At 38.9% G+C, this 25,826-nt stretch overlaps 1 long non-coding RNA gene across 1 annotated transcript; it reads left to right on the forward strand.

Annotated features, from left to right (window-relative positions):
• Positions 1 to 4,791: 4,791 nt before the first annotated feature.
• On the forward strand, positions 4,792 to 7,037 carry LOC114048165. Its single transcript, XR_003569704.1, has 2 exons — positions 4,792 to 5,042; positions 6,283 to 7,037. It is a non-coding gene; the product is annotated as an uncharacterized LOC114048165 (long non-coding RNA).
• The last annotated feature ends 18,789 nt before the right edge of the window (positions 7,038 to 25,826 follow it).

A 25,826-nucleotide genomic window follows, 5' to 3' on the forward strand; every position in this document is an offset into this window, starting at 1 on the left:
GACACAGCTGGGTGTTACTGCATTTGCTTCAGCTCGTGTTATGGTGATCTTTTTTTAGCTAGAATACTGCTGAACTCTTTCAGCTAGATTCAGCTTAGGTTTGGCAAAAACCTCTCCTGCAACATTTGATCAGTGTCTCCACTCTGAAGTTTGTCGCCTGCAGACAGGAGATGGGAAAGGTCTAGTTTCTCCTGTTCAACTATCCTTGCTGGTCCAGAGCAGTTCCTTTAGCAAAAGACTCCACTTTTGCTCATGCTGAGCAGCCTCATTGCAACCATTTTCACTGTCCACACTTCTGTTGGACTATTATGCAAAGGAATGGCAAGACACAAAGATGCAAATTCAATTGGTGCCCCAACAAGATCGTTGTTTATGCTGACTTTTCCGTATGCAGTTTAGCAATTGAAATCCCTGACCCTTGCTAAATTGTGGGCGGTTTTATTTACATCTGAAAAGAATTTACCTTTACTTTTACATTTCAGTATTATCATATTTGGCCTCAAGATTTTCAGCTTCGTTTAATCCACGGGTGGCAGGCCTTTACAAGTACACATATCATGTATTGTATATAATACATATAAAAGAAACAACATGAAATGTATAATAAAATCGTCCTTTTGGAGCCTTATTGTGGTCCTCCTAGAAAGTGGAGTGTAGAGACGGCCATGAGAAACTTAGTTTTAGGATGATGAAGTATTTTGATCATAGGAACACATGAAAACCATCTTTGCTAAACAAGGAGGTGGGAAGGATTGCAATCTGCATCAGTGGAGAGCAGTCTGCACCGGTGGACAAAATCTCATCATTGAAGTGACAAAATTATCCAGTTAAGTGACAAATGAAGTGGATGAAAATAAGTAAGGGTGTATACAGATTAGGGTATTCAAGGAAAGGTGTGTTGGCGAAGGAGGAGAATTGAACTGAGCCTTTGAGAATAGGTAGTATATATATGGGTTGGGGGGGGATTAAAGGGCAAGGGTAAGACATGGTGGCTTATAGTCAGTTAACAACCATTTATTAAGCACCTACTATGTGCCAGGCACTTTGCTAAACACTGGGAATACAAAAAAGGAAAAAGTAGAGTCTGTGCTGTTAAGGTGCTCACAGTCTAATTGAGGGGAGACATGTAATAACTATGTACAAACAAGCTATACACAGAATAAGTTGGAGATAAAGAACAGAAGTTAAGACTAGAATCAAGGGAAATCACGAAAGGCTTCTTGTAGAAGGTGGAATTTTAGCTGGGACTTGAGGAAGCAGAAAGGAGAAGGAAGAGCATCTAAGCACGGGCATCACCAGTGAAAATGCACAGAATAGGGAAATAGGGTCTTGCTCAAGGAATACAAAGAGGCTGGCGTCACTGGACTGCAGAATATGTGGAAGGCAGACTGGAAAGGTATGAAGGGGTCAGGCTGTGAAGGGGTTTGAGCTTCAGAGGATTTTACATTTGATCCTGGGAGCAGGCATGGTTAGACCTGAGCTTTACTAAGATCACTTTGACAGCTGAGTGGAGGAGACACTGCAATAGGGAAAAGACTTGGGGCAGTGAGCCCAACCAATACACTGCTGCAACAACCCAGGCATGAGGCGATGAAAACTTGCACCAGGGCAGCTGCAGCTTCAGCGCAAAGAAGGAAGAATTACCAAATGCAGTCGCAGTGCCTAATTTGGCCAGGGGCATTAGCTGCCTGGGATAGCTCCATTCTCCCGCGTAATGTCTCAGGGTAAGCATTCATGCTCTTTCTGCATAAGGATGGAAGTGCTCCAAGACTATAATCACATCTGAATATATTGCAGATTGCATCCTAATTATACTTCTTCCAATTTTATTTCATCAGAAACAAATAAGGAAATTCTCCATTCAGGAGAATTACTCTCCATTTGGCAGGACCAAGTCCTCAAAACTCAACATAGGCTGATGTGAATTAGCCATCTCTATTCTTGGGTATAAACCTCCAACTACTACTGTCATAATCTGACCCAGTCGGGTTCTCAGAACCTTAACTAGCAATGTTGCCACCTGAGGCAAGCAGTACTAAACTGGGGGCAAAATTCACTACCCTGACCTAGCTACCATTCTGTATGTTCCTATTTCCTCACAGACACTGAGTAATGGGATATCGCTAAACTTTTTTTTTTATTAATAAGCTACAAAACAACTCCTATGGCCTAATTTTCCATGGACTTCCAATAAGGAAGGAAGGAAGGATTTATTAAGCACATAACACACATATACACATATATACACATACACATACATACGTATATACAGGGGTGGCAGTTAGGTGGCACAGTGGGTGGAGTGCTGGGCCTAGATATATTTGTCAATAATGCAGATGTTATATACATATATGCAAATGTTTGTCAATAATGCAGATTAAACCTAAAAGTATGTTGGAATAGCTGGCAGTTAAACACTTACCAATATATCCCTATTTGTAAGTGTAGCAGCAGTGGGGTGGAGTGGGAATGTATGTGTGTGTATACATATACATATACATATATACATATAAAACTATTATCCAACTACAATATATTATCCAACTTAAAACTTTATGCCCTTTAATACCTTTCTATGTCTATCTATATGAATGAAAAAGAAAGAGGAGAAAAGCAGCTGAGCAGAACTAAACTACACATCCACAGATCACAATGCTGAATTCCCCACTCAGAGTTTCCCATCTTTGCCAAGCAGCACAGTAGCATTTTCTTATTGGTTAAAACAAAACAAAACCCAAGAAGATCAAATTGTAGGAGCAGACTAGGAAGGGGGCTATAGGGAGATCAGGAAAAGAAAAGGTGACAAGATCAAAGGACACTTACTCTTTGGTAGGGTAAATCTAATTTAGTTTTTATTTTAGGCCTCTTGTTGCTCAGATTGCTTTAAGTACATTGTTTAATCATCATCAGGGACTTCCTTCTTCTGTCCTCATTTTCCATACTACTGATGTTACTATTCTTGGTTTTCGTTTTCTTTTAATTTAGTGACAACAGTAACCTAGCTGTCACATTTCAACTGTTGTCTATGTTCCTCAACAATTTCCAGTTCACAAAGCTTTTCTCACAACAACCCAATTTCTGTCCAGGTATTCTGAAAGCTGTTCACCCTGTGCTCGTTTCAAAATCTGTCATCCTATTCAGAAACTGAGGTACTGGAGGTTTTGGTTAATAATAGTCCTACCCCTTAAGGCTCTGGTTTTTGCTTGTAACTTTGCGATCCTGTAATCTGTCAGCAGACTCTGTTTCATTTACTGGCCCTCTTTTTGGGCCAAGGGGACCTTTCCTTAACGTTGTCTACTTGATCAATGAATTGATGTGTGGAATAACAGATAATAATTTGTTACACTAATGTACAAATTAAGCTTTCTTTGTATCTCCAGTATTCCTGATACAGGAGTTTAATAAATAATTGTTGAGTGATTAAATGATAATTACAGAAATCCGTTTTCTTCTACTTTTATATATTTATCATCATTCAACAAAATTCAATATTCTTAAACTAAAAATTATTCCACAGTTGTCATACTCTACTTGGATTTGCCACCTAGATTAGCCATTTATCATTGCCTGACTTATTCATTTTAAATCAATCAATCAATAAAAGAACAAGCATCTTAAACCTGTGGCGCCCCTACGTGTGCCAACGCACTGTTTAAAAGATAAACATGGCAGAAACTATGAAAGACACTTGTTTACTCAGAACTAAACATGGATCAAAAATTTCTTTCTTTTAAAATTCTGAAATTATTGCAAAAGTGGGACTTTTGCAGAAGGTTTTAATTTGACTCCTCCAATATTTTTAGTACTCTCCAGTGATTCTCTCCTCCGCCCCCCAAATTGACAAGTCAGCTTTTGTGATGCCAAAAACATGGTATTCAAGGATGGAAAATAACCGACCGTTTTGTCAATGACTACGACAGGGTTTGTGACTTTTTAATATAACAGGAATGAAAAGGAATAAGAACTCTTCCCTCCAGTATACTGGCCAAACTTTTCCATGCCCTTTCAAGCTCAGAATCTCAAATCTGATGCCTTTCCGTCCTGAACTACCGTCGTGAGCTGCCTCCTTTAATTTCCAATGCCGTTAATTTTCCGGCCATTTCTCACGGTTACGGTCTTAAAAGAGGAATCTCCCCTCCCCACGACTGGCTTGTTTATCACAGCCCCATGCCTAGAAGGCGTCCCTCACCCCGACTTTCAGGACTCTTTCCCCTTCCCAGCCTTGGGTGGAAAGTCTCCAACGAGGGAAAGTGCCCTGCTGGCCTTTGCTTGCTTCACATCCACACCTGCCGCAAGGAATTCTTCATCCTTTTATGACATTTCAAATCTCGCCTCTCCATATCTCTCACCCTCGATCTTAAGGAAGTTATGGGGTAGGGAGTTCGGGCCTGGGTCCCCCAAATGTGATGATGCAGCAGTACACAAGGAGGGAAGGGGGACGTCCAGGGACCAGCTCTGTTCGTGGCTTTCGCCTCCTCCCCCACCCCCAACTTCGCCAGCCCAGGAGCTTGTTCGGGCAAGTCTGGCCGCGGGCCACTCGTGCAGCCCGGCCCGCTTCCTACTTCTCCTTTCTTCCTGGGGCCAAGCGGGTAAATTAACCTGCTCGCTCCGCCGCCCAGAAGAAGGGGGAGGGGACAAGGGAAGCTAGGTGCCTTAGGGCTAAGGTGCAATAGGGGAGGGGAGGAGAGGACAGGACGTGACTGCGGGGGAGGAAGGAAGGGGGAGAGGTTTCCCTACGTCACTGGGAAAGTCCCTTTTTGAGCCTGAGAGCCCGGCCTGGGCTCAGAACGGTGCAGAACTTCGCAGCGAGCGGAGTTCGGACCCTGCAGCTAACTCCTGCACCTCGCTCACGCGTTCGCCGCCGCCGCCGCCGCAGCCCCTCGCTAGCCGGCCACCCTCCAGAGCAAGAATTGTCAGCGGTCTGCTCCCTCCCTGTCTTACGGCCAGAACCCCCTTCGCCAGCCTGACCAGGATGTCTGGGAAGAACGCACCTGAACCTCTCCCGCCGAGTGAGTCCAATCCTTCGCCTCTGCAACCTGCAGGTAAGAGAGGTAACTGATCTGAGATGGGGAAGGGCTAGAGTCAACCCGGGGATTGCAAGTGGGGACTCTTAGAGGCGACGGTCCTTCTAGTTTAGATCAGGTCAGGTCACAGTTCGTCCACTCTCACAGGACCATAGATGTATTTACAGACGACAGAATTTTGAGACCTGAAACCGTTAAACGAGCTCAAACTGACTTGGTGTGGGATAGTTCGAACCCAAGTCCTTCTCAAATCTACTGAGCCTTGCATTGAGCCTTACTCCTGACTTACCCCTCGATTCCAAAGTTGGAAAGGGTCAGATTTCTAATCCCAAGAAACGTAGAGGCTGGTGCTGGTGGAGAATAGCTTGCTTGGGAGGGGGGAAAGGCTTCGTTAGGGGTGGAGTGGCGAGGTGGATTTCTTTGATTGCTAGGTCAAGACCAGCTTGGGGCCGGAGGGAAGAAAGGAAAATGCCAAGGTCGGGCATAAAGGTGTTTCTAATCTCCGCCTCATTCACCCGCTCTGTTTAGCGGCTTGTGGGTTGAATGTATATTTGCCTCCTTTGGGGGAGAAAGTCGGAACTGGAGGCTTAGGGGTGCTAAGTAAGATCACTGAACTTGACTGAGGTTGGGGGCGGGGTAGAGCGAACAGCCCTAGCAGAAACTTGCTTCAAGGAGACTAAACCTCCCAGGTCCTTATAATTTAACTGGATCCTTGAGCATCTCTGGATTACAGCAGTACCCTGATGACTCCTCCCCTACTCACACGTATCGAGCATAAAACCACAAACTTAGGTTTCCTGTTTAAAAAAACAAACAAACAAAAAAAACCCTTGAACATCTAGGGCTGTAAATCAGGGTTTAGGACTGATTTTATCAGACAGTTGTTGCATCATGCAGTTTTTATTTCCTGAGAACTTTTTGGGCATTTCAAAGAAGCAGAAGCTCTTTTGACCCTGCTTAGATTATTACTTTGAGTTAGAATAGATTGGCCCTCTTGGGTCTATAACTGGATCCAAAAAAGTTCAGAAAAGTCAGCTTGGGAATTTCACTATCTAGGGTAGATACAAGGGTTGTTTTGTGTTTTTATAATCTGTTTTCTAAATTAGTAAAGAGCCTCAAAATTAAGCTAATTTGTAGGAATCAACTATTTAGAAATAGTTTACGCTTTTTGAAAAAATGTCAGATCAATTCGAGAAGTCTTAAGTTCAAGAATATCAACAGTCATTTTACTTTAAATATGTTAATTTTGTTTTTCCAGATGCAGAATTCAATCAAGGTACAATTGAATTGGCCAAACGAATTGTAGAAATTGGAGACAAGCTGTATTTTGAATACCTTGTTCGAAACTTCTTGTCCACGATTTCCGACACAACCTGAAGTTAACTGACAGATGGCTTTAACAGATCTCCAGTACGTTGGATGTTGCAAAAGGTTTTGAGGGCAAAATGTGGATGCTATAAGTGAATGCTATAAGGTTTGTCAGAAGCCATTCTTTTCAACCATGGAAAATCAAGAGGATACTTGGAACCTGGAGTATTTGCATTTCAGCATTTTCAATACGATTCAGTGGCAAACTAATGTCCATGTGAAATGTTACTTGTCACTAACAGATACAGATAGAATGTTTACCTTGAACAATGTCTCAGCTCTAAAATAGGATTTCTAGTTACATTTGCATTATGACTGCTGAATGTTTCAATCTGCATACACTACCATGTAATTTCCAATTACATGTGTGTGTGAAGAACTTGGATCTTACCAACATCTTTTGGGCCTTATCTGGTTTACGTAGTGAATTGTATTGGGCTGGTTTCTTTTTGATGTAATTAGTATATGGATTTGAAAGAAAATGGTGGGGTCTTTTTGTAATGTGCCTTCAACTTATTTATTTAATTTATGGTTAAATTCTAATAGCCCATTTTTGTATTTAAAAGGTTATGCTATGTGAGGACTGTGTATGACAAGTGTTTGGCATGTTGCAATAAAGTTATATTAAAAACTGGATGAACCATCCATGTTTGTCTACCTTTTGTGACTATGGGAAAGTGTGATTTAATGGGACCTTCTATCATGCAGCACTTAATCTCTAGCCCAAAATCTCCAACCTCCTCTAGGAAGAGAAGTGGGGCCTTGGATTCTTTTATAATCTTTCCAAGAAGGACAAATCTCAAGCATTGTCTACTATATTCTAGAGGCTATGGGAATACCAGTGAACAAACTGAAAAAACTTAATGAAGGAGCTAAGGTGGTATGCTGAGCCTGAAGTCAGACTTCAGTCTAACCCCAGACACTAGCTCTGAACCTGGGCAATTAACCCTCACCTGTAAAATGAGTTGAAGGAAAGGTTAAACTACTCCACTATCTTTACTCAGAAAACTTAAGTCAGACTAAACGATAACTAAATTTAAACAATAACAAATTAGGAGAAAGGAAAAGTATGAAGCAACACTGGAACTTGTGGGTAGTGGTGCTTAAATGGGCCATGAACAGTACTGAGGCATTGTACAGTACTAGCAGGCATTGATGTTACCTTGAATTCCAGTGCTGGCTCTGGGTAAAGGCAACCCCTACCTAGTTGTGTAACTTCCCCTTTAATTATCCTCTCAATGCAACAGTTAAGTGTTTCATAATCTGCAGCTAGTGTGGAGCTGGGGCTGGTCTATGGGTACCTCCTGAGTGAAAACTAGACAGTACGTTTCAAAAGTCTGGCAACTACACCCCACCCCAAATAGCTTGATACAATTTTTGGAAAGGATACTGGATACTCTAAAGTAACTGGGGAAGAAAGTTATCCCTTTATTCTTACTTTAGGCTAGGGCCCCTCTCTGCTTTTCAGTCTTTATTCTGGAGTTTAATGTAAGTCATTACTAGACCCTGCCATCCCTTCAAACTCTTCTTCAGAGGCAGCTTTAGCTATTTCTGTATCTCCATAACTAAACCCAGAAAAACCCTGCCTTCATTGTCTTCCACTTATTAGTGCTTTATTTTTCCATAGGCTAGATTTATTACCGCACCTTAAGTCCATGGAATTATTTTGTGTGACAATTTTAAGCAAAGATATATAATAACTGGTTCTGTCTGTCAATGTACACAGTATTCTCTTGGTATAATCTGTTCCCCCTACCTACAAATGCTCTTATCTCATTGGATCATGAATTTAGAACTGGAAGGGAGTTTTGAGGCCATCTAGTTTAACATCTTCATTTTATAATGGAGGAAGCTAAAGCCTGGGGAAGTGACTTTCCCAAGAGTAGTAAAATAACAAATGGAAGAGCATTTATATTTGTTATGTCAAGCACTTGCAAAAGTTCTGGGGATACAAAAAGAGGCAAAAGATAGTCCCTGCCCCCAAGGAACTTAAAATCTAATGGCAGAGAAACAACACATCTATGCAAACATAAAACATTGCTCCCCTTATCAATGGGTGGGGGAGGGACGGAAGGGAATTTGGAACGCAGTAAAAAAAAAAAAAAATTAAGGGGCAGCTAGGTGGCGCAGTGGATAGAACACCAGCAGCCTCAGACCAAATACTTGACACAACTAGCTGTGTGACCCTGGGCAAGTCACTTAACCCCAAGTGCCTAAAAAAAAAATGTGAAAAAAACCTTAAAGTATTAAAAAAAAAGCAATGTTTTATATATTTGTATAGATGTTTTTGATTTGGTGATCTATAGGGGTTCAGAATCACTGGAATGTGTAAGGTATGGCCAGGTGTGAGAATGTTCATTGAGCAGAAGGCCCCACTTCTCTTCCCAGAGGACGCTGGAGATTGGGCTAGAGATAAGTGCTGCATGAGATAGAAGGTCCCATTTCACTACTCCCCTTCCTTCTGAAGGCTGGAGATTAGGTAGGGGATAGAAGTAGAACCTGCTGAGGAGAGGAATGAAGTCCTGCTCCCCACTGATTTTCCCTTCCTCTTTCCTCACAGGGCAGGCTCAGCAGGAGATGAGTCTCCTGAGGTCAAAGGGAAGGTTGCTCCTCTTTGCCTTTGAGAGATCAGGCTGACTGAAGGAGGTGCTGGCACAGATAGAAGTTGTTTCTATTGCCTCTAGCTGTTGTTGTCTTTCATTCTCTTTTTTTTTTTGGCTAGGCAATGGGGTTAAGTGACTTGCCCAGGGTCACACAGCTAGTAAGTCTTACGTGTCTGAGGCCGCATGCTCTATCCACTGCACCACCTAACTGCCCCTTGTCTTTCATTCTCGAAGAGAACCATGACATCAGGAAGGTGATTTAAGTGAGGGAGGGCTGTGCACTCACTAGCCTCACATTCTCCTCTGGAGCCATCTGGGTTGAATGGCCAGATATAAATCAGGATGACTGGATATAGCCCTTGATGCAGTGGGAGACCTTGACCTTATTAAGATAAGGTCTTTCTGAGTTCTCACTTTGACTGAGGCCCATTCAGTGATTAACGGTAGGTAACAAATGAGCCGAGTAATGGCCCTTTTTACCTAATCAAAAAAACAAAAAACAAACAAAAAAAACAATCTGGGAGGGGAAGACCCTCAGGGTTTCTAGCCAAAACAGAAACCAACAATGAGGACCTATTGTTGGTCAATCAATGACAGCCAGAATGAATTAGGTTTTGAATTAGGTCTTTAAGAAAGAAATGTAGCCCATAAACCCCAAGATCTCTTGCTAGGTTTGGGGAAGGGGGGGGAAGGAAGGAAGGAAGGAGCTGCATTGCCTAACTGGAACTGGCCGGTTGGGTCCCCACTGGGACAGCTGGGACTACTCACAGGTTGTTGTTTGTCCTTCGTTCTTGAAGAAATTGATGCCATGACTTGCAAGTGAATTGGATTCAGGCAGGGCAGCAGGGCTGTGCCTCGCTTTCTCCTCTGGGTCCAGCTCTATCCACTGCACCGCCTAGCTGCCTCTTCTTCATGTAATCTTCATATTCTGAATGACACTTTCATGAATTCTACATGCACACTTTCAAAACTATTCTGTTTGTACCTTGTTCTTGACTTCTTTCTATTTATTTAAAAACATCTCCATGGCCTTTTTTTTCACATCAATATTGCTTGCTTCCATGCTCTGAAGTCTCTTCCGACACACACATACACACACAGAGAACTTTTTTTTTTTGCTTTTTGGTGAAGCAATCGGGCTTAAGTGACTTGCCCAGAGTTACACAGCTAGTAAATGTTATGTGTCTGAGGCCACATTTGAACTCAGATCCTCCTAACTCTAAGGCTGGAGTTCTATCCACTGCACCACCTACCTTCCCCCGAGAGAGAACCATTTTGCAACAAATCAACATATAGTCAACCAAAACAAATCCATCCACTAGTTATGTCCCAAAATATATGTCTCTGCTCCTTGTGTCCATCATTTCTGTCTCTTAATACTCCTGATTGATAGAAGTCCAGTGACAGGACTGAGGAAGGCCCGGGGATGTAGTGGATGATCTTGGTGGCTTCTATGTCTGAGGACAAACAGCAACAGCAGCTCCTGATAGAAATGTGTGATATATTTTATTGTATGTCCTCTAGACATCATTGTATTAATCAGAATACCTGTCTTTCAAAATTGTTTTTCATTACAGGGTTGCTGTCCTAGAAAAAAAAATTCTCCTGCACTTTGAATCAGTTCATACTATGCAAGATTGTGTGGAATCATCTCTTTTATCATTTTTCTTAGCCCAATAATATTCCATTACAATCATATCCACAATTTGTTCATATTCACAAATTGTTTATATCCCAAATGTCTAAGAAACAATTTAAAGCACTACTCTAGATACTAGTTCTTTTTTTCTCTCCTCTCACCCTTTTTAATTCCCTCCAAGATCAGGAAATTTGTTTTGGTTGTGACTATTCCTTCCTTGGTATTATTCTCCCTATTAACCTCTCCTTCCTTATCCCTGTGTGTTTCTATATTGAGTCTGATGTATTTCTACACCCTATGAGTGTTCAACCCTTTTTTGTTAGTTTCAGATAAGAATGACATTTTTCTACTACCCATTTCCTCTACCCCTTCCTCCACGTGAGTTTACTCTTCTCACACATACCATTTATAAAAAATAACAAATTCCATCTCTTGTATTCCTCCTTTTACCCTCCTATGTTTTTCTCCTCTTCAAACCCTAAGAACAGAACCAATCCACCCCTAGGACCTCTGTTTTTCTGAATTAGCTCCCTAATACCCTTTGAAGATAATAAAATTCTGTTGCTGTTCAGTTGTTTCAGTTGTGTTCAACTCTTCGTGGCCCGTTGAGGGTTTTCTCGGCAAAGATACTGGAGTTGTTTGTCATTTCCTTTTCCAATATGGTTCTGAAGGGTCTCTTCTTCTTCCCCCCTTCATCATCATACAGGCATTTCCAATTGCTCAAATTTTATCTTTTTAAGTTCTTGTGTTTATATTTCAGAGTTCCTACTTAGTTTTGGTCTTTGCACCAGAAATGCTTGAAAGTCCTCTGTTCTGTTCCCTGTAGGATTACTAAATTCAGTTTTGAAGGGTAAATTATTCTTAGGTATAAATCTATCTCTTTTCTTTAGGGAAGACTGAATTCTTCACTTTCACCTGCTTTACACTAAAAGCTGACAGGCCTCATATGATTACTTGATTCTTGAATTGTTTTTTTTTTTCTAGACAGTTATAGCAGTTTTTTTTTGCTATGGGAGTTCTGGATTATTAAATTATCTCTCTTTGGACTGTTTTCTAAGTTACTTGTTTTTTACATCCAACATCTTACATTTTCTTACTTTTTTTTCTGTCTTTTGATTTTGTTCTAGTACCTATTTCTTGTTCTAACATATTTATTGATTTCTGCTTGATCTCTTCTAGATTTTAAGAAGTCCATTTCTTGGGTAAGATTTACTATTTTCTCTACCAAGCTATTTATTCTTTTTTCCAGAAATTTTACTTAATTTTTTTATTTGTTGCTTTGTTTTTTAGGTACTTAATGTAGTCCTTGTGGAGACTATTTTTTTCTGTTGTGTCTCTGCTTGTAGCTGTTATTGAGTTCCTGCTTTCTTCTTTTGGGAGACCTCTAGACCTTATAATATTTTGTATTTGCCAGTGTTTCCTTTGATTGAGCTTTGCAACAGGGTCAGGCTCTGCCCTCTACTGTGCTTTTAGATGGGGTAATCAGTTTTGCTTAGTTTCTCTCTGGGTCACCTAGTTTCCTATGCTGATCTTTAACTCCTATAGGGTTAGCTCCCCCTACCCCCTTGAATCTTGGAGATTCAGAGCATTGAATTTTCATAACCTCTGGTGTCTTAGGATAGGATGTTAGGGACCTCAGAAACCTTGGGTTTATGGGATTCTGGGGTTTAGGGGATTCTGATTTGAGCACTACTGAGCCAAATTGGTCACTGTCCAACAGTCTCTGGCACTTTAAGGTCTTAATTCTTAGCCTTCCTGACCAACCTATATTTTGCTTAGGTCAGTGAAAGGAAATCTTTCCCATTCCCTCTTAATTGTACTACCTTCCACCTGTTGATTATTTCCTATTTATGCTGTATGATTACCTTCTCCATTAGATTGTGAGCTCCTGGAGCACAGGGACTGCCTTTTACTTATTTTTGTATCCTCAGTGCTTAGCATAGTGTCTCCTCCACAGTAAGTGCTTAATAAATGCTTGCTGACCTCCATTTTTGTTGCCTCCTGAGACTGAGCCTCACGGTGATGTCACCCTAGCTGGTTACTTGTCACATTGGGAGCTTATCCCATAGCATTTACTTTTCTGGTGACTCCTTTTCCTATTACTATCAGGCTTCTTCCTTCCTTTCTTTTTTTTCCCCCCAAAAGAGTACGATTTACATATTTTTGTCACTTACAGTCAAATGTTATTTGGATACATACTTTTGTTACACTTGCTCTTTTGGGGGAAATAGAAAAAAATTATAAGTTATATAATTTAGTTATTAGAACAGCTAATAGTTGTTCACATGGTTCGCAAGATCCACAATTATTTCCATTCATTAATGGTTGATTGGAGTTTTTCCTTTTTTTTTTTTGAAAAAATATTTATTTATTTTTTAGTTTTCAACATTCATTTCCATAAGATTTTGAGTTCCAAATTTTTCTCCCTCCCTTTTTCTCCTCTCCCCTCCCCAAGATGTGCAATCTGATATAGTTTTTACATATACATTCATATTAAACATGTTTTAACATTAGTCATATTGTAAAGAAGAATTAGAACCAATGAGAGAAACCACAAGAAAGAAGAAAAACCACCACCACAACAAAAAGGGAGCAAATAGTATGCTTCCATCTGTATTCAGACTCCATTTTTCTTTTACTGGATATGGATGGTATTTTCTATAATGAGTCTTTTGGAGTTGTCTTAGATCCTTACATTGATGAGAAGAGCTAAGTCTATCAAAGTTAGTTATCCCATAATGTGGCTGTTGCTGTGTACAATGTTCTGCTGGTTCTTCTCTCTTCAGTCAGCATAAGTCCATGTAAGTCTTTCCAAGTTTTTCTGAAGTCTGCTTGCTCATCATTTCTTTTTTTTTCTTTTTTTTTTAGGCAATTGGAGTTAAGTGACTTGCCCAGGGTCACACAGCTAGCTAGTAAGTGTCAAGTGTTTGGTCTGCGGTCGGATTTGAACTCAGGTCCTCCTGACTTCAGGGCTGGTACTCTTTCCACTGTGCCACTTAGCTGCCCCCTATCATTTCTTATGTAACAATAGTATTCCATCACATTTATATACCACAACTTGTTCAGCCATTCCTCAATCGATAAGAATCTCCTCAATTTCCAAATCTTGGCCACCACAAAAGGAGCTGCTATAAATATTTTTGTACCTGTGGATCCTTTTCCCATTTTTAAAAAAAATATTTTTTCAGTGTTCAAATGCTTTATATATTTTATTTTTTAAAAAATTAATTTATTTTGATTTGTCAACCATTACTTCCATAAGCTTTTGAGTTTTAAATTTTTTTCCCCCTCTTTCCACCTCCCTCCCCAAGATGGCATGCAATCTGATACAGGCTATATATATACATTTCTATTAAACATATTTTCACATTAGTGATGTTGTAAGGAAGAATTAGAACCAATATGAGGAACCACCAGAAAGAGGAAACAAACACAAAGGAAGAAAAAATAGCAAACACTATGCTTCGATCTGCATTCAAGTTCTTTTTTTGGATGTGGATAGCATTTTCTATCATGAAGCCTTTAGAGATGTCTTAGATCCTTGTATTGCTGGGAAGGGTTAAGTTTATCAATATTAGTCATCGCACAATGTGGCTATTACTGTGTATAACGTTCTCTTGGTTCTGCTTATTTCACTCAGCATCAGACCATACAAGTCTTTCCAGGTTTTTCTGAAGTCAGCCTGTTCATCATTTCTTATAGCACAATAGTATTCCATTACATTCATATACCACAACTTGTTCAGCCATTCCCCAATTGATGGGCATACCCTCAATTTCCAATTCTTTGCCGCCACAAAAAGAGCTGCTACGAATATTTTTGTACATGTAAGTCCTTTTCCCATTTGTATGATCTCTCTGGGATACAGCCTTAGAAGTGCTATTGCTGGGTCAAAGGGTATATACCCATTTTTATATCCTTTTGGGCATAGATTCAAATTGCTCTCCAAAATGGTTGGATCATTTCACAACTGCACCAACAATGCATTACTGTTCCAATTTTTCCACATCTTCTCCAACTTTTATCATTTTCCTGTTTTGTCATGTTGGCCATTCTGATGGGTGTGATGTGGTACCTCAGAGTTGTTTTGATTTGCATTTCTCTAATCAATAGTGATTTAGAGCATTTTTTCATATGACTGTAGATGGCTTTAGTTTCTTCATCTGAGAACTGCCTGTTCATATCTTTTGAGCATTTATCAATTGGGGAATGACTTGTGTTCTTATAAATTTGACTTAATTCTCTATATATTTTAGAGATGAGGCCCTTATCACAGAGATTATAAAAATTCTTTCCCAATTTTCTACTTTCTTTCTATCTTGGTTGCATTGGCTTTGTTTGTGTAAAAACTTTTCAATTTAATGTAATCAAAGTTACCCATTTTGCATTTCATAATGTTCTCTATCTCCTGTTCAGTCATGAATTCTGTTCTCCATAAATCTGGTAGGTAAACTATTCCTTGCTCTCCCAGTTCGCTTACAGTATCAGCCTTTATATCTAAATCATGGACCCATTTTGACTTTATTTTGGTCTATGGTGTGAAATTTTGGTCTATGCCTAGTTTCTGCCATACTCCTTTCCAGTTTTCCCAGCAGTTTTTGTCAAAGAGTGAGTTCTTATCCCAGAAGCTGAGGTCTTTGGGTTTATCAAATAATAGATTACTGTGGTCATTGACTCCTGTGTCTTGCATACTTAACCTGTTCCACTGATCCACCACTCTATTTCTTAGCCAGTACCGAGTAGTTTTGATGATTGCTGCTTTATAATACAATTTAATATCTGGAATGGCTAGGCCACCTTCCCCTGCATTTCTTTTCATTAGTTCCCTTGATATTCTGGACCTTTTGTTATTCCAAATGAATCTTGTTATTATTTTTTCTAACTCCATAAAATAATTTTTTTGGTAGTTTGATTGGTACGGCACTGAATAAGTAAATTAGCTTAGGTAGAATTGTCATTTTTATTATATTAGCTCGTCCTACCCATGAGCAACTGATGTTTTTCCAATTATTTAGATCTGATTTTATTTGTGTGATAAGTGTTTTGTGATTGTGTTCATATAGTTCCTGGGTTTGTTTCAGTAGGTATATTCCTAAATATTTTATAATGTCTACAGTAACTTTAAATGGAATTTCTCTATCTCTTCCTGTTGGGCTTTGTTGGTAATATATAGAAATGCTGATGATTTATGTGGGTTTATTTTATAGCCTGCAACTTTGCTGAAGTTATTTATTATTTCAAGTAGTTTTTTACTTGATTCTCTTAGTATGTCATCATGTCATCTGCAAAGAGTGATAGCTTTGTTTCTTCTTTGCCTATTCTAATACCTTCAATTTCTTTTTCTTCTCTTATTGGTAAAGCTAACGTTTCCAGAACAACAGTGGTGATAACGGACATCCTTGTTTCACCTTCAATTTTATCAGAAATTCTTCTAGTTTGTCCCCATTACATATGATGATTGCTGAAGGTTTTAGGTAGGTGCTATTTATTATTTTAAGGAAGACTCCATTTATTCCTATGTTCTCCAGTACCTTTTCTCATTTTTATGATCTTTTTGGGATACAGACTTAGAAGTGGTATTGCTGGGTCAAAGGGTATGTAGAGTTTTATAGTCCTTTGGGTATAGTTCCAAATTGCTTTCCAGAATGGTTAGATCAGTTCACAACTCCACCAACAATGCATTAGTGTTCCAATTTTCCCACATCTTCTCCAACATTTATCATTTTCCTAGTTTGTCATGTTGACCAATCTGATAGGTGTGATGTGGTACCTCAGAGTTGTTTTGATTTGTATTTCTCTAATCAATAGTGATTTAGAACATTTTTTCATATGGCTATAGATGGCTTTAATTTCTTCATATGAAAACTGCATGTTCATATTCTTTGACCATTTATCAATTGGGGAGGAGCTTTTCCTTCTTGACTCCAGAAAAAATGTTTTGTTCACAACATCCTGACAGCCATCTACATCCACTTCTATGCAGATTACATCTGTGTACATTTCCCAAAGTAAATGAAAGAAACATTTGATCATTTTGCACAGTCCATACCATGTGGCTGAGAAGTCAACTACTACTAATTTGTCTCCAACCTCTTTCAATTCTAAGTCTGAATTTTCCTTGCCCTTGATCTGTTTCACTATCTTTTCCTGAGACACTGGAGGCTTGGGTGTCACAGGACACAGAGGCAGCCAAGGGACCCTGGTCTGGGTGGTTGGATGGGAAGATGGGAATCCAGTAATTTGGGTGATCTGGGTGGTCCAGGTGAACTGGGAGCCTGAGACTTTCCAGAGGGTGCTTCTGTCTTCCTTTGCTCCATTTCTTTCCTTCCTTTTCTCCTCATTTTCCAGTAAACTATGGCTGGTGACACAACAGTAATTAGCTCTAGTGGTTGTGCTGGGGGAGCAGGAAATATCAAGTAAAAACTACCATTAGGCTTCTAATGCAGTTTTGAGGTAGAAGAAATCATTTACTGTATTTTCTCATTGGATTTCTTTTTAATTTCATCAAGTATGAACTTCATGGTTTTTCTGGAGTATGTGGGAGTTGGGCACTTTGCCTCCCATTCCTACAGCTATCTTTCTTGCTGAGAAGTCAATTTGCAATGTAATTATAAGAACATTTAAGCTCCCCTCAAGAATAATGACAATAGAATGTGGTACTCATGTTTTCTATGCCTAAATTTTTTTACAGACATTTTTTCTTTAAACAGGACCATCACCAATGAGGAGAAGAATGCCTTTAAAAGCAAAATTGGCCAAATAGAAAAGGAAGTGCAAAAGCTTACTGAAGAAAATACTTCCTAAAAAATTAGAATGGAACAAATGGAAGCTAGTGACTTCATGAGAAATCAAGACATTGTAAAACAAAACCAAAAGAATGAAAAAAAAAAAGGAGACAATGTGAAATATCTCATTGGAAAAACAACTGACCTGGAAAATAGATCCAGGAGAGAAAATTTAAAAATTATTGGACTACTTGAAAGCCATGATCAAAAAAAGAGCCTAGACATCATCTTTCAAGAAATTATCAAGGAAAACTGCCCTGATATTCTAGAACCAGAGGGTAAAATAGAAATTGAAAGAATCCACCAATTACCTCCTGAAAGAGATCCCCAAAGGTAGGAATATTGTAGACAAATTTCAGAGTTCCCAGGTCAAGGAGAAAATATTGCAAGCAGCCAGAAAGAAACAATTCAAGTATTGTGGAAACATAATCAAGATAACACAGTATTCAGCAGTTTCTACATTAAGAGACAGCAGGGCTTGGAATATAATAATCCAGAGGTCAAAGGAGATAGGATTACAGCTAAGAATCACCTACGCAGCAAAACTGAGTATAATACTTCAGGGGAAAAAATAGACATTCAATGAAATAGAGGACTTTCAACCATTCTTTATGAAAAGACCAAAGCTGAATAGAAAATTCATCTTTCAAATACAAGACTTAAGAGAAGCATGAAGAGGTAAACTGGAAAGAGAAACCAAAAGGGACTTACTAAGGTTGAACTATTTACATTCCTACACGGAAAGATGATATTTGTAACTCTAGAGACCTTTGTCAGTATTAGGGTAGTTGGAGGGGAAAAAATTATATGGATGGATAGATAGATAGATAGAGGGTACAGGGTGAGTTGAAGATGAAGGGTTGATATCTGGAGAATAAAATTAAGGGGTGAGAGAGAATTATAATGGGAGAAGGAGAAAGGGAAAGGTAGAATGAGGTAAATAATCTCACATGAAACAGACAAGGAAACGCTTTTACAGTAGAGGGGAAGTGGGGGAAGGTGAGAGGGAATGAGTAAATTTTATTCTGGATTTGGCTTAAGGAGGGAATAATATATACACTCAATTGGGTATAGAAATCTATCTTACCTTACAGGACAATAGGGGGAAAGGGGATAAGAGAAGGGGGGGGATAGAAGGGAGGGTAGATTAGGACAAGGGGTATTCAGAATGCACTCAGTCTTTGAGTGGGAGGAGGGACGAGATGGGGAGAAAATTTGGAACTCAAAATCTTGTGGAAGTGAATGTTGAAAACTAAAAATAAATTAATTTAAACATTACCGTCATCTTCCAGTATATTCCTCCCTTTTCCTTACCCAGAGAACTATTCCTTATAACAAGAGAATAATAAAGAAATTTAAAAAGCAATTCTAGTACTGATTAAATTTTTAAACATGCTCTTTCTTTCCTTGTTTGCATTGACTTTAAAATGGGAGCCAAAACTAAGATTCATCATAAAAGGGATTTCCCCGGGTCCCACTGGCACTGGTTGGAGTCAGATGTTGTGAGCTTGGACTCAATGTTTACTCACTGTTTACCTGAGTGACCTCGTGGAAAGCTCACTCTGCTTCAGTGGACTAAGATTCTTCACTGGTAAAATAAGGGAGTTGACTGGATGCTTTCTGGGGTTCCTTTGAGCTCTAGACAGTGAATTTGACACCACAGAGAAAGATCTGTGAGGTCATAGCATGAAAAACCTTTATGCTTACACAAAAAGAAACTTTGAAATGTTCAGGTTTATATTTAGCTAGCCAAGAAGTATTGCTTTTGAGAATGCATCTCTGAAGTAGGGTTAGTAATAACACCTACTTTATACTTCATGATCAGGATTGAAGGAAGGATCAAATGAGACAATGTCTATAAATAAATGCTTATTATGATATTTAGTGTTAGTTAAAGAGTTTATCAGCTTTTTCCCGGGACAGACTTTTTTCCTTTTTTTTTTCCATTTCCCTGATGCACCATCAGTACTTACTGCAGACAGCTGAAATTCTTTGTTAAAAATAACCAGAATATTTTATAGTCTATCAAACTATATGTTGTTTTTTAAATTTTTTAACTGCTGTCCAGAAGCAGTGAGTCATTCAGAAGCTTGGCAAGCCTGATTTAAAGGTACAGTATTTCTTCGAATAAATGGACCACACTTAGTCATTCCTTGCCTTTGTATAATGTGGTAGAGGAAGTAGATTGCATTAAAACCGATAAATTTTTCCTATGCCCTTTTCTCTTCATCCTTCTCCAGTCTCTCAGTCTGTTTTTCTTGCATGCAAGGACTGTCTTTTCAGGTTAATTTTTGTTCTACCACCAAGTCCTAGGAGAACCTTCAGCGTCCTGAATTTGACCAGCTCTAACTTCCCTCCATTCTCCAGGGTACTAATAACCCCTAGATAAGTAGGAGTAATAGTATTTTCCCTCTAATGCCAATTTACCGAGGTATTATTTCTTTGATTGAAAAGCAAATAGCAAGCACATTGAACCCTAAATAACCATAATTCTGAAGGTACCTAATGAGGTAAATAGTCCATTGTCCTGATATTGCTTATCAGATAGCTTACTAAGCACAGATCTACTTTACCAAGGTTTAGAGGATTTAGCTTTAAATCCAGGTAATAAAAAGTTCTTTACAGAGGAAATCTAAAACTAGACTCGATTGAATAGTATTGCAGGTAGAACCAAAGTGCTTTCTTTGCTTTGTTGGAAGGAATCGGGGGAGGGATAGAAGGGGGAAATGGAAATGTGTTCCAGTGGAAATGTGAGCAAAGTACCTACAAACCAAAGGAAATAATATAGAAGTCAAACTTCTGGAGGGCAAGGATTGCGGTTCTCTTTTGTTTCTTTTTTTTTTAACCCCCAGCACCAATCTTCCGAGGCTAGCAGATTAAGGCCTCTTAAATACTTGTTGAGTTAGATTCTCGGGGTTTGTTTGTGTGTTTTTGCCTTTCTTTGTGTCCCTGTGCTTAACACTGGGCGTGGTAAGTGGTAATCAATTAATTAATGTTAGTTGACTGACTGCATTGAACTGAATTGAAGATGTGTATACTATTTTCTACCAAGTTACCTGGTTTTTACAGTAAAGACTAGTTCTGGTCTAGACAGCTGATCCCCTGGGCTTCCCATTAAGGGAGGAAATACCTCTCTAGTCTTACCCAAAGTGCGTTACACAGGTAATAAGTCCCACATTTGAATCCTGGTCTTCTGGCTCCAAATAAATGCAGATTTCGCTTTGTAGCACATGGCCTCAAATAGTTGCCGATCAACAATGGTCAAAGACTACAGAAAAGTCAAGAAGAAGGAAGAGGCTATTGGATTTGGCAACTAAGAGATCATTAGTAACTTTGGAGAGAGCTGTTTCACTGGAATGATAAGGTTGGAAGCAGGATTGTAAGGAGTTAAGAAGAGAAGCAGAGTCAAGGACAATGTTTTGCTTTTCACTTAAATGAAAAAATGTCTTATCTAGAATATGGTATGCAGTTAAATGGACTTCCCCTAGAGCTGGTCCAACAGTTAATAGATACATCTTACATAGACATTGTGCATGGATAATGAGGTGTTTCCATAATTGAACAAGAGAAGGAGAACTAGGCTGGATTGCCTTTGAGAAAATTATACTTTGCTTTTAATGATCCCAACCTTCTCTTCAAAATAAATACCAAATTTTTAATAGCAATATTCTCCTGGTAATGTTGTGGTACTGTGAGTCATAGAATACCACAAGCTCTGAACAATTAAAGTTAAGAGTCATCCAGAGGACAATGTAGATGTGCATCATGGGCATGAATAACCTATGAGGAATTTCCTGACAAGAATTACTCAGAAAAAGCGAATGGTGTCAGACAACGCAGGACTACAAAAGAAAGCATGCCAGTCAGTGCATGAAAGCAAAGGATCAGCAATGGATAGATAGAGTCCTCCACTGGTATCCATGATTAATGCTAAGGGAACTAGGGGAAGTACCCCAGAATGTGGTGTTGTATCTTGTGGAGGATTTTGGGATGGAGTAGAGTAAGATGAGAGGGCATGATTACTGGTGTTGTGAACTGATCCAACCATGCTGGGGAGCAATTTGGAACTATGCCCACAGGGCTATAAAACTGTGCATACCCTTTGATCCAGCAATACCACTTCTATCTGTATCCCAAAGAGATCATCAAAAAGGGGAAAAGACCCACATGTACAAAAATACTTATAGCAGTTCTTTCTGTGGTGGCAAAGAATTGGAAATTGAGGGGATGCTCATCAATTGGGGATTGGTTGAAGAAGTTGTGGTATATGAATGTAATGGAATACTATTGTTCCATAAGAAATGATAAACAGGAAGATTTCAGAAAAACCTGGAAGGACTTACATGAACTGATGCTGAGTGAAGTGAGCAGAACCAGGAGAACATTGTGCACAGTAACTGCAACATTGTTCGATGACCAACTTTCATAGAATTAGTTCTTCTCAGCAATGCAATGATCTAAGACAATTCCAAAAGACTCATGATGGAAAATGCTATTCACATCCAGAGAAAGAAGTATGGAGTCTGAATGCAGATAGAAGCATTCTATTTTCTTTTTTGTTTTTTCTTTCTTGTGGCTTTTCCCTTTAGTTATGATTCTTTTTCACAACATGACTAATGTGGAAATATGTTTAATATGACTGTACATGTATAGCCTATATAAGATTGCATGCCATCTTAGGGAGGGGAGATGGGGGAGGAGGGAAAATTTAAAAAAAAAAAGATGAGAGGGCATGGGTTGGTTCCCATCTGCACCATTGAAAGAAATATTGACATTGATGAAATTATACTTCTATTGACGTGTCAAAGTCAGTCAGTGTAGCATAGTGGAAAAGCAACGAATGGGGATCAGCAGACCTGTGGAACCCTAGGTGTCATTTTTTTTCTTTTTTTTTACCTTGGGCACCTTTTTTTACCTTCTTCACCTGTAACCTGAGAGGGTTAGACAAATGGTCTTTTATAAAGTTTATTCTAGTTCTGTTTGATATTTCAAAAAATTCAATATTATTTTATGATCAGATGCACATTCTTTTTTACCTACCACCATTTCCCACAGTAAGAAAACACGAAAAACAAAACCTATTACAAACATACATAGTCAAGCAAAACAAACACCTACATTGGCCATGTAAAAAAAAGTCTCAATCTGTACTGTACTCAATCCATTACCTCTCTCTGGAAGCGGGTAGTATGATTCATCATGAGTCTTCTAGAATTGTGGTTGGTCATTGTGTTGATCAGAGTTCCTAAGTCTTTTAAAGTTGCTTGTCTTTACAATAATGTTGTTAATCTATGAATTGTTCTCTTGATTCTTCTTACTTTACTCTGCATCAGTTCATACCAGTCTTCCCAGTTTTGTCTGAAACCATCCCCTTCATCATTTCTTTTTTTAAAAATTAATTTATTTTGATTTATCAACAATCACTTCCACAAACTTTTGAGTTTTAAATTTTTCTCCCCTTCATCATTTCTTAAACAATATAATATTCCATCGCATTGTGTTTGGTCATTCCCCAAAAGATGGACACCCCCTCAGTTTCCAATTCTTTGCCACCACAGAAAGACCTGATAGAAATAACACCTATGATCTTAGAATTGCTTGTTGATTGAGTGAACTAGAATTGTCATCGGGAAGATTCCCATCTATTCTCCTAGTTACTCTGAAACATTGCCTAAGGTGAGTTTATTGAGAGATGGAACCCCTGTTATTTGGGAGTGAATTCTATTCCCCCACTTTTGAATTGGTTTAAACTGTTTCGGAGTCCTACTTAGGTTACTCTTTACCTCTTCTTCTGCTCCTCCCTCTCTATACAAGCTAGAGATGGTGGAAGATTTTAGTACTGTGGTGTTTAAAAAGGTTCAAGAGACACAATTAATGGGTAATTTAATAATTTTATTAATAATGCCAGCACTTTAATAAAAAGATGGTCATTTGGCAGTCTCTCAGATCAAAAACTATCATGGCAGAGGGCTCATGGCTTATATGTTCATTGGAAGAGGGATGTCCCTGAGGGTGGCAATCAACTCTGATTAGTTAACAATTAATCAGAGAATGAATATTACAATGAGGGGCTGGACCTGAATTTTGATTATGTCATTTACTTCTAAATTACCCCCAGCCTTGGACAATCTATTCAAACAATTTATTTCATCTTAGATTAGAAGTGGATCTAGTTGGGTGGAGTAGCAACACCCAGAATGAGGAGAATGTTAATCCTATTTTCCATCAGCTCTCTCCTTGAGAGATTGGAGAATAGGAGGGGGAAAAAAGAAACTAGAGTTTCTCCAATTTTAATAATTGGCTATTAATATGAGAGAGAAATAATAATTTCTCTCAGTACTGTTCCACTTCTCTTTTCCTGCTGCCTTCCTCTTCCTTCCCCAATTATCATTGTATTCTTTGAGTTGGAGAAGACCTGAGAGATCACTGGTCTAACAACATCATTTTATAGATGAGGAAACTGAGGCCTAAAGAAGGGTAGTGACTTGGAAAAAATAGCTAATCAAAGGAAGAGGCAGGACTTGGACCCAGGATTCCTGATTCATAGCTCTTTCTGTTTCAGCAATATGATATAACAGATTTAGCTCAAGAATAAGGGTGCTGATTATTTCCTTTTCCTGCCTTTAAGCCATCCCAACACTCATTTAACACTTTCAATGGATTTTTCAGAGGCATCAAAGGAAAAGAAAGTTAATTTTTCACTTTTTAACCACTGGTACCAAGGAGATGCAGTATTAGATAGATAGATATTCACAGATATATGAATATATACATACATATGGATAGAATATATCTGTACACACACACCACACACATACACACACTCACACACACACATATACACACACACATACACACACACACACACACATTCTGTAAATAGTCTGAATTAATTTCTTTAAGTACTGACTAATTTGTTCTCCTTGCTGTTCAAGGGACTCTCAAAAGTCTTCTCCAGAATCACAGTTCAAAAGCATTGATTTTGCAGTGCTCAGTTTTCCTTATAGTCCAACTTTAACAGTCATATGGACCTTTATGGGCAAGGTGATATCACTCAGCTTTTTAGTACGCTGTCCAGATTTACCATAGCTTTCCTTCCAAGGATCAAGGGACTTTCATGGCTGCAGTCACCATCTGCAGTGATCTTTAAGCTCAAGAATATAAAATTTGATGCTGCTTCCATTTCTTCTCTCTCTATTTGCCAGGAAGTGATGGGACCAGTTGCTAAGATCTTAAGTTCATTTATGTTAAGCTTCAAGCCAGCTATCCTCTTTCACCCTCATTAACAGGCTTCTTAATTCTTCACTTCCTGCCATCAGATTGGTGTCATCTGCATATTTTAGATTGTTGATATTTCTCCCAGCAACCTTAATTCTGGCTTTTGATTCATCCAACCTGGCATTTTGCAGAATGTACTCTGTAGGTAAGTTAAATAAGTAATCTGACAATTTACAGCCTTGTTGTACTCCTTTTCCAATCTTAAACCAGTTATTCCATGTTCAGTTCTGACTATTGCTTCTTGGCCCACATACAGGTTCCTTAGGAGACAAGTAAGATGATCTGATACTCCCAGCTCTTTGAGAACTTGCCACATTTTGTTGTGATTCACACAGTCAAAGGCTTTAGTGTAATTAATGAAGCAGAAGTAGATGTTTGTTTGTCTGTTCGCTTGCTGGAACTCTCTTACTTTCTCCATAATCCAGTGATGAATGTTGTCAATTTGATCTCTAGTTGCTCGGCCTCTTTGAAAACCATCCTGCACTTCTGGTAATTCTCTGTTCACATATTGACGAAACCTAGCATTTAGAATCTTAAGCATAACCCTGCTGGCATGTGAAACAAGGCAAATCACTTGGTAATTTGAACATTCCTTGGCATTGCCTTTCTTTAGCATTGGGTTATAAACTGTTCTTTTCCAATCCAATGGCCACTGTTGAGTTTTTCAAATTTGCTGGCATATTGAGAGCAGCACTTTAACATCATCTTTCAGGATTTTAAATAGTCCAGCTGGAATTCTGTCACCTCAACTAGCCTTATTGTTAGCAATGCTTCCTAAGACCCATTTGACTTCATTCTCTAGGATGTCTGGCTCTAGGTCAGTAGTAACCTCACCATCTTGGTTATCAGTGATGTTAAGATCTTTCTTGTATGGTTCTTCTCTATATTCTTACTACCTCTTCTTAATCACTTCTGCTTCTCTTAAGTCCCTACCATTTTTGTATTTTATTGTGCCCATTTTTGCAGGAAACATTCCTTTGCTCCCTTGATATCTCTAATTATTTTGAGATTTCTTGTCTTTCCCATTCTATTGTTTTCTTCTATTTCTCTTCATTGCTCATTGAAGAAAACCTTCTTATCTCTCATTGCTATTGTCTGTATTTGGGTTTTTTTGGGGGGGGAGTACTTT

Source organism: Vombatus ursinus, unplaced genomic scaffold (assembly GCF_900497805.2).
Source record: "Vombatus ursinus unplaced genomic scaffold, bare-nosed wombat genome assembly UNPS02014791.1, whole genome shotgun sequence".
NCBI classification, from domain to species: domain Eukaryota; kingdom Metazoa; phylum Chordata; class Mammalia; order Diprotodontia; family Vombatidae; genus Vombatus; species Vombatus ursinus.